Here is a 9,641-nt window from a genome sequence, read left to right as displayed (position 1 = left end):
TTTCCCACTGTATGAGCTTGTGGGGGCAGTGTTGGTAGGTACAGTAATAGCATGGATCGCCACTACTTGTTGTTTCTTGGGGTTCTCCTGTAGGTTTTGTCCCCTTCTCTTGTTCCAAGGCCTACTCTGGCTCTGTGCCTCCTTAGATGGATTGGCGGTAGCTGCAATGGTACCCTGTTTTACCCCGTGGTCGATGAGTCGCTGAGCCAGGCGTTTAGCGCTGTTGTAGGTAATAGGGTTGGAAGCTAGGACATGCCCTTGAATCTGGGGTGACAACCCCCAAATGTACCTTTCAACTTTCTTTGATTCTGGGTTGACCATGGTAGGGCACAATGCAGCGAGGTCGTTGAACCTAGTTGTGTAGGCGACTAGATCAGACCTAGTCATCTTCAGATTCCAGAGCTCTTGCTCAAGCTTTTGCACTTCGCCCCTTGGGCAGTATTCTTCCAGTAGAAGAACCTTCAGATCCTCCCAACTCATGGCGTTGGTGACAGTGAGAGTCACATAATTCACATGGCTTTTCCACCAAGTGAGGGCTCGATCTATGAAGGTGCAAGCAGCGAACTTAACCTTGCTTGTTTCTTGGCATGAGTAGATCTCGAAGACTGTTTCGGTCTTTTCGAACCATTGCATTAGTGTAATGACTCCCCCAATGCCATTAAAAGTTTTTGGCTTTGAGTTGGAGAATTCCTTGTAAGTACATTCTCTTACTTGACCATGACCAGTGCCACGATTGGAATGATTCGTGCTGCTTCCTGTACCTCCATTTCCATTGGAGTTTATTTGCGAGAGAGCTGCTGTTACTACTGCTGTGATAGCAGCATGGACCATGGCCGGATCATACGTTGGTGGTGGAGGTGGTGGTGGCGCCGTGCCCGGTCCGGGCCTTAGGTTTGGACGAGGAGGCATCGCGCTGCCAAAAGAAAATGAGAGATTATAAGTTTTGGTGGTTGAGAGTTGAGTGATATTGAGTTAACTTTCTTTAATAGTTCAAGAATTTGGTTTGACCAACACAGGGTTTGGAGCTTGATTTACAAATGGTGTTTGAATAGATATACTTATGAATTGAATGAACTGCACATAACTAACATACGAAAGGGATATGCCCTATATATATATATATATATATATATATATATATATATATATATATTAAACATATAGTTGTGTTACATCCGAGTTTAGACAAAAAATTTTGACCTTTCTAAAGGTCTCCGATTACAGAAAGTTTAAAGAAAATAATACTCTTATCCGAAGTCCTAATTTATAACAAAATTTGAAATTTTGGCAAGCACTACTTGCGACGTAGGTTGCGCTTGGAGCTTGACTCCGCATCCGATTGCTTCGATTCCATTAGACGCCTATCAAAAGTGGCTTGTTGTTCCCTTAATTCGGCTAGGGCTGCAATCATTTGTGCTTGGAATGCCTCGGTTTGGAGTTGGGCATTGTCCTGAATTCTATCCAGCCTACGGATGTCAGAAGTGTGAACCTATACTTCTACGTTGACATCCCGAATCCAGCTAGCTTGAACTCCGGATTGGTAGGACTGATTGGCTAGCTTGCCCACCATTAATGGTAGTGCCCGATCAGCTGAACCTCCGCCGCGGACATCGTAGAAGTCTCGGCACATTCCGTAGGGAGGGCGTAGGTTTTGTTGTTGGCTCCAATGGTGGAGGTGACTCCCCCATACAGGAGTGGGTCCTTGGAAGTTCCTCACATATCCGGGAGGTTGTGGGGCCGGTGGATTGATAACCTCTGGCTCTGAATCTGTACCAGAGTCATCTCCTTCATCCAACTCTATAGGTTCTTCCTCTTCTTCGGGATCTTCTTCGATCCATCCTCCATTACCTTGGTTGGGGTAGTAGGGGTCATTGGGGTGATGGAATCCAGTCATTGAGTCTGTACGAGAATAGGGTTAAAAATTTACTATAAGCTAGAGCACATGAAATTTACCCTTAAGTTTAATGGTTGTTGATACTCAAATACTCCCTTAGTATTATTTAACGATATGCTTTTGATAAGTTTTAAATTTGTTGTCCACTGCAGACACTCCTTGGCACACGTTAGTCGGCTCTCGGACAAACATAGTTGATCAGGCTATATTCTTCCCAGTTCCGATTACATGTCCCAAGGTGTACCTGCACTGCACAACTTATTTATAATACTTCTAAAATGATCCAATATGAAACTGTTATTAGTATGAAATGAGTGCATGCTTACTTTACAAAAACTAAATAAATTTAATTTCAAAAGTTTGACTCTTCTCAGAGTGTTTTTGCCCGGTTGTTTTTATAGTTGTATACCAAAAATGGTTTTGATATACTTAATTCACTATAAACGATGCTCTGATACCAATCTGTCACACCCCCAAACCAGAAAGGCGGAAACATTCGGGGGCGGAGGACGTCATATTCAGTATCATAACAGTTCATAGAAAGGAAAGTACACACCACCATACATATATAAAAGTTTTAAAAATGTTTACATAATTGTATTCATTACATGTTCAAAAGATAAATACATAAACATCTTTCAAAAGAAGTAATTAACGCCAGCGCGTTAATCCCCAAAAGTTGATTTCCAAACCTGCTTAGCGGTTCCCTGAGAATACAAGTTATTTCAAAGAGAAAGTGTCAACAATTAAGTTGGTGAGTTCATAAGTGGTTTAGAAAATTTGTATGCCATTCCAAATTTGAGGGTATGTTTTCCAAGAAAATCCCTTATTTTCTTTTAAAAGTCTGAAATGCATGAGAATATTTGCATTGAATAATGTAGATAGTTAAATCAAGAAAATCCCTTATTTTCCTATTTGTTGTTTGTCTTGTATACAGGAAAATCCCATATTTTCCTAAAGTAATAGTTAGCCTAATGTCCCAGACTAAAAACCGAAAGCAAATGACATATTTAGAAGGGTGAAGCATAGATTTATATAATAAAGCCTATTAGAAGATTGCAGTTTGTTAGATGAAGAATAGTTTTAATAGGTACTCATTCATCAATCAGAAGTACTATAATAATTGTATATCCGATGAGTTTTATAACCATACTAAACATAATATGCCTGTAGCGACGTTCTTCAGGCGTCGTAACATTATGACAAACTGTCACCCCAAAGGACGGACTGTAGCTAACAGTCAGGGCGCGGGATCATGACTTCCCGTATAGATCTATACACATTTGACACGTTTTCCGAACAGGAGACTCTGGTTATAAACAGGACTTGTAGCGGTACCTTTTAGCAAAAAGGTATTATTTGAAGATGTACATGTCTCACGGATTCTCAACTAAGTCTGTGTTAAAGTAGTAGTTTTGTATGCAAAGTTTATCCTTTTTCACAATGTTTGACAAAGCATAAATCATAAGTTCTTTGAATGCATAAAATGATTTATTAAAAAATGTTACCCTTGATATGATGTATTTGTATGTAAACGTATAAATAAAACATTATTTCTATTTATCAAAACATATTGTATCCCAAGAGGGTAAAGCTGTGTTGTGAGGTGTTTTGCATGATGATGACTTCATAAGATAGTTAAAACAACAGTATGAAAAGTATAGCAAAAGATCGATGTTTCACACGATTTTAGTCGTGTGTTTACATGTATTCCCCCCCCCCTTAAAAGTGTTTAAAAAAGCATTTAAAAAGCATTTAAAGTGTGGTTGTAGGGGTATGAACTCACCTGAAGGTTTGAAGAAAGCGAGATGGAAACCGGGCAGAATTTCGTCTCGGGAAACGGATTTCCTCGGGAATCTCGGGAGTAAAAATGACCTTCGGGACTTGAGCAAAAAGACCGGGGCTTCGGGTTAGAACGGGCACGGAAAACAAGGCAAGAACGCACAAGAGAGGAGAGAAATGGAGCCCTTTCTTCGGAACCCTTGCATCCCTTTTATAGGGGCTGGAACCGCCTCGGCACGCGGGGCGTACGCGTACGTCATGCATGACCGAGTCCTCGACTGCCTCGGATCTCGGATGGGACAAGGGGTAGCTTCGCATAGGTCGGGAAGTGGACGATTCGAGGCCTAGGCCTTGAGTACGCGGGGCGTACGAGGGTACGCAAGGCGTACTTCGGCCCTATCTGCTGACTCCCTTCGGATAATACCAAACAATTATAATTAAATTTATATTTAATTTCATTAATAAAATTCTAAAATTCATATCTTCTTCATACGAATTCCGTTTTTGATGGTCTTTATATCTATGCATAGGTGAGACTACGCTCTACAACTTTCGTTTAGACTCCGTTGGCAAATTTTGAAATTATTTTTATTATTTATTTTTAAAAGGTCGTGTTTAAGGAATTTCTTTAGAAATTCATAACTTCTTTATCTGACGTCGGTTTTTGCCAGACTTTTTACAGCTGAGTTACCGTTGTCGAGACCTTCGATTCTCGTTTAGGTCATTCCGGCCAAAAGTCGCTCGATCTCCGATTCGAGTTTTTAGCTGTCTGCTGCTAAGCCGAACTTGGAAAAATCATAACTTCGATATACGAAGTCGGATTTGGGCGTTCTTTTTACGTACGATCACGGTTTAATGACATCTATCATAGTAGGTAATTAAATAGAAACTTTTTGGACATTTTATTTTCGAAGTTAATTTCATTATCACAAAAGTGGTTACAATAATTGACTTTTTAGGTCATTACATAGAGTTGAAATATCGGGTTGTCACAACTTTATAAAAAAGTCTCTCCCCCACTTAGATTCAACTAAGTCTTCACAGCATGCGAGAATTGAGGGATTCCCGATCCTTCTCACTTTCTAGTATCCCACTGACGACAACCTGTGCTTACCAATGCTAGCGATCCATCACCAAACAAACCTTAAGATCGCCCATCCTCTGAAATTTTGAAGAGTACTCTTGAAATCTGGTCCAGTCTAACACCTCAATCCATCTAACATCTGTCGATTGAAGACCTTAATCTTCACTCTAGCTGACAAATCCTCGTTCCCACTCCCAATCTTACAGTACCACTGAACTCTAACCGAACACAGCCCATGCGAACACACAATTATCCTGAACATGTGATGACCAACGACTTATGCATCTAACACCCGCGACTGACACTACCCTTTTCATGTCACCAGTTCTGTCCTAGCAACGGTAGTGCCTTGAACTCCAAAGTTCGTCCATAAACAATTACCGACCATACCTGAACAATGATAGAACCTCTGAATGCTAACTTCATTGGAGAACAATCACTCCAACCCTGATCGAGTATCCTTAAAATAATACTCCTGCATAGATCCTGAAAAAGATCTGAAATGATAACGGTGTGCGCGGAACCCACTCCGTAAGATGCGTCCCCCTTTGGGTTCATCAAGGACCTTTCGGCATGCAGGATGGCATATATGATCCTTGGTAACCCAAACTCTAGCAGAAAACCGACCCGAGATCTAACTTATCCAAACTCACTCACAATTCCAAAGCAATATGTATTCTAAACATCCACCTAATATCATAGAAGATGACATACCCGCAACATCTGGAGGAATACTGACCCCCTTCTGCTGATATGACCAATCCTGCTACCCTATAGCAGCCTAAACCCTTGGAGTGACAAACTCCCTTGTATACTTTCTCGTACGCGCTGCACTGACTCAGGCCCTACTGGCCTTTCACCTGATGATCAGAAGTCATGGGTCTCTTCCTGGGACCCTCTACTATACGCACCTGGCACGCACCTCTCTTTCCAGGGTGCTCCCAAATCGATCTCGCATCCGCAACTCTTGGAAATCATATCCTTCAGGGTTTGACACCCTGTCACGTGCACTAGCTCGCTTGCCAATGGCTAAGCTGCAACAACGGGAACATCCTCTGTCCCCAAACTGGGTCACAAACTCTTCCCTGAAGCTTCTTAGATTCTCCTAGACTCTCACTGATTCGAGTATGGATCATGTGCTTTTAGTAGTACGGGCCCAATACTACCTTCCACACCTATCCATACTTTCCTCGGCAATCCTCCCGAATCCTCTAAGTCACTTCCTCAAACTGGTACACCCAAGTCTCACTGAGCCTCACTACTAACCCACTGAAACGTATCCTAGGCTTTCCTAGGTTCCCGAACTCACCCAGTCCTCAGCTGCTGAAAGATTCCCAGTAATGCTAACTAGCTACCTCATGAATATAGCCATATGAAAAAGAGATCAGATAATCCTTCGAGTAATAGACCTATCCCTAGAACGGTTGGACTCAGACAAGAGCTGCGCAATTGGTTCAAGTCTCTCACTCTGAGATTATCTGGCCTGTGTCCCATGTGACTTAGCATATTCACTTAATAGTTAGCTCACATTACTAAAAGTCCCACAAAGCACAAAGCAAGCAACATTCAGACAATGGAAAATCTAACCATCATATTCCAATCAAATCATTCTATCCTCTAATCAGGAATCTATACATGCAATTCAAAGGCTCATACAATCAGGCATAACCTAAACAGGCTATCCTATCACTGGCTGATCAGTACAAGCATGCAAGTCTACAAGCACATACAATAGGCATATGAGGCATCCTTCCTAGATCCTTAGCCCTAATCTAGCATGCAGTTCTCATAAGCATATCATATCATAACATCTCCTAACATGTATGGATATCTTGGGGAAGACTTACTTGAGCTTGGCTGATTGCACGCATCACACACCTTGTCCTTTTCAAAGTTCTTTTCTCTTTTCAAACTTCTTTTATAAAATGATTTTTCTTTTGAAAATTTTCATACCAAGTCCTTAGTTTGAGTTCAGACACACCCGAGAGTGTGCCTGAATCCCTCAAACCAAGGCTCTGATACCAACTTGTAACATCCCAAAATACAGGCCAAAAATTTTATTTTTAAATACATTATTATATAAAACCAACAGTGTAATAAAACATTTGTAATATCATGCCATGTCAAAAACAAAGTGGAAATAATCAAACATGTTATCATAAACCAATATCAGAGTGTAATCCCAAATATCTCATGTGCGGAAAACCATAGTGTGATGCGCTACGATCAAGCCGACTCCTTTCCTTTAAACACGAAGTACCTGAAACCAAAACTGAAAATCATAAGCACGAAGCTTAGTGAGTTCCCCCATCATACCACATACCATACAATCATATAATGGACAGCTAGGAGATACGGGCCTCGCCCACACTCATGGAGATACATGCCTCGCCCACACTCCGCTAGTTGGGAGATACGGGCCTCGCCCACAGTCCACTATCTCTGAGATACGGGCCTCGCCCACACTCAGCTACTAAACCATAACATACAAGTATATACAATCATATAATGAACAGCTAGGAGATACGGGCCTCGCCCACACTCCACTATCTCTGAGATACGAGCCTCGCCCACACTCCATTATCTCTGAGATACGAGCCTCGCCCACACTCAGCTAATATCGCATATATCATAACATATCATGCCGACATATAAACATATCAACACATATTGTCAGACATATCTGGGGTGTCTGACCTACCCTTCGGTCCTAACAACCGAACTCTACTACTATCACATATAACATATCAGGTAGTAGCAAACCTAGATGACATCACAAAGACAATCATCTAACATACAACTCCTACTGGTGGGCCGACATTGTAGCTGTAGACCCACCGCTACTGGAAGGTAACTCACCTCACACTGCTGAAGTCCCGAAGACACAGTCCCACACTTGTTGAAGTCCCGTAGACTCGACCCCAGCTGCTGGCAGACAGATTCCCGAACTCTCAACACCAATATAACACCCAATTAATAATTGGGCCCCAACACATAACCATAATACATACTTGGATAATTACTACATTACCCCAAGCTTGGCTTATTCAAGCCCAAGGCCCAAACCATAGGCCCAAAGTCCAATTAGGAATCAAGTCCCAATATATGGCCCAATTTTCCAAATTGGGCCCAAGCCTATACATGGTCTTACTCTAAGGCGCAACATCATAATCATTAAGGCCCAAACTATGGCCCAGTTTTCCAAATTGGGCCCAAGCCCCTTACATGGGCCTTACCCTAGGCCCATTAAATTACTCTAGACCATTTGCTTGAGCTTAGATAGCCCATTTAATAATCCAATCAGCAAGGCCCAAAAGAAAGGCCCAACAATAAACCCAAGTGAAATTAGGGTTTCACATAAAATGATGATTAGGGTTAAGTTTCCTACTTAACCCATTAAGGACTTAATCCATTAAGTCCAATATTGCTTAGATTAATTTCCACCATTGATTATTATTTAATATTCCAAATTATTAAATAATTCCCGTGTATCCCGATTAATTCCCCAAATTAGGGTTTCTTGGCATTATGGTTTTCCAATCCAAATATTAGCCCATTTATCAATTTGTTCGCCTTTTATGTCAATTAGGGCTTTATTGGGCCTATTAAGCCCACTAAAATATTATCAAGCCTATAAGGGTTTTATTGGGTCCATTAGAGTCCATTAAGCTTCATTGGGCCCATTAGGGTTTCAAGGCCCATTAGGGTTTTAGTCCCTTGTCCAATCATCCAAACGAGTCCAAACACCATCAAAGCACACCGCCACCGACATGGCGGCCGGTGGCGGCAAGAGGCGGCAGCCACCACCTCAGGGTGGTGGTTTTCAATTTCTTTTATTATTCCAAGCTGTGATTTACAATATACAATGCTAAATATCAAAATAACACACTAAACAAATACACACACACACGCAGCCACCTTGTGGTGGCCGGCGGCGGCAGATGGTGGCAGCCACCACCCTATGGTGGTGGTAATGCCTTTTCTGAGGACTCCGGCCATACATGCACACCCATCGACTGAAACATGTACTTCTTCATTCCTTTACTCGGAGAGGGAAGCCAACCACCCTCTTTGTGGCATAAGGCGACAGTAGCAAGGTAATAGCCATCATGGAGGCTGTCATGGTGGTTCCCCCGCTTTTCTGGCCAACAGCAAGCAGGCATACAAGGAAACGCACCCCAACTCTACATGTGATAACCCACACAAACTCGACAGCCCTTTGGGGTGGCGACCACGACCGGAGCAACAGAAGCACGCCCTTGGCGGCAGATGGAGTGAAAGGGAAAAGAAAAGAATAGCGACAGCAAGACGAGTTCCGAAACGGGCAGCGGTTACAGACCATCTTCGTCCATACACGACGTAACTAACGGCATCAGGCGGCAGAATGGTGGCCTTCGTCGACAAAGCAGTAGGCGAAGACGAGAACTATCGAACTTGGTGATGCCCTCAACTGTTGAGAGGCTTCTATGGTGACGGCGGCGATCAGAATCGGTGGAGATGGGTGGTGCGACGCCGATGAGGGTGAAGGAGAGTGTAGAGGAAGTTGGCGACTGTACAAATGAGGCTAGCGTTAGGGTTACCGGGGGTGACGGGTTTATATACCCCGATCCCCATAACTTCTTTTCATAATTCCAAATTTAGCCCCTCCATCCAGAAATCATTACAATATAAATCCCATATTTACCTTTTAAACCCTGCCCTTCAATTATCTTTCAAAAGAAATCCAAAACTTACATTTTAGTCCTCCCTTCCATGATTCCTTACGAAATAACACCCCTATTTTACAGTACAACCCCTAAGCCTCTAAAATCTTTTCAAATGAAGTTCCCAAAGTTAATATTTAGTCCCCACCCTCATTAATACTTACGAATTGGGTCCGGA

The sequence above is a fragment of the Lactuca serriola genome, chromosome 7 (genome assembly GCF_051521515.1).
Source record: "Lactuca serriola cultivar US96UC23 chromosome 7, Lser_US96UC23_V15, whole genome shotgun sequence".
NCBI classification, from domain to species: domain Eukaryota; kingdom Viridiplantae; phylum Streptophyta; class Magnoliopsida; order Asterales; family Asteraceae; genus Lactuca; species Lactuca serriola.
The sequence above is the reverse complement of the archived record's forward strand: the minus strand, read 5'-3'. Positions refer to the sequence as shown.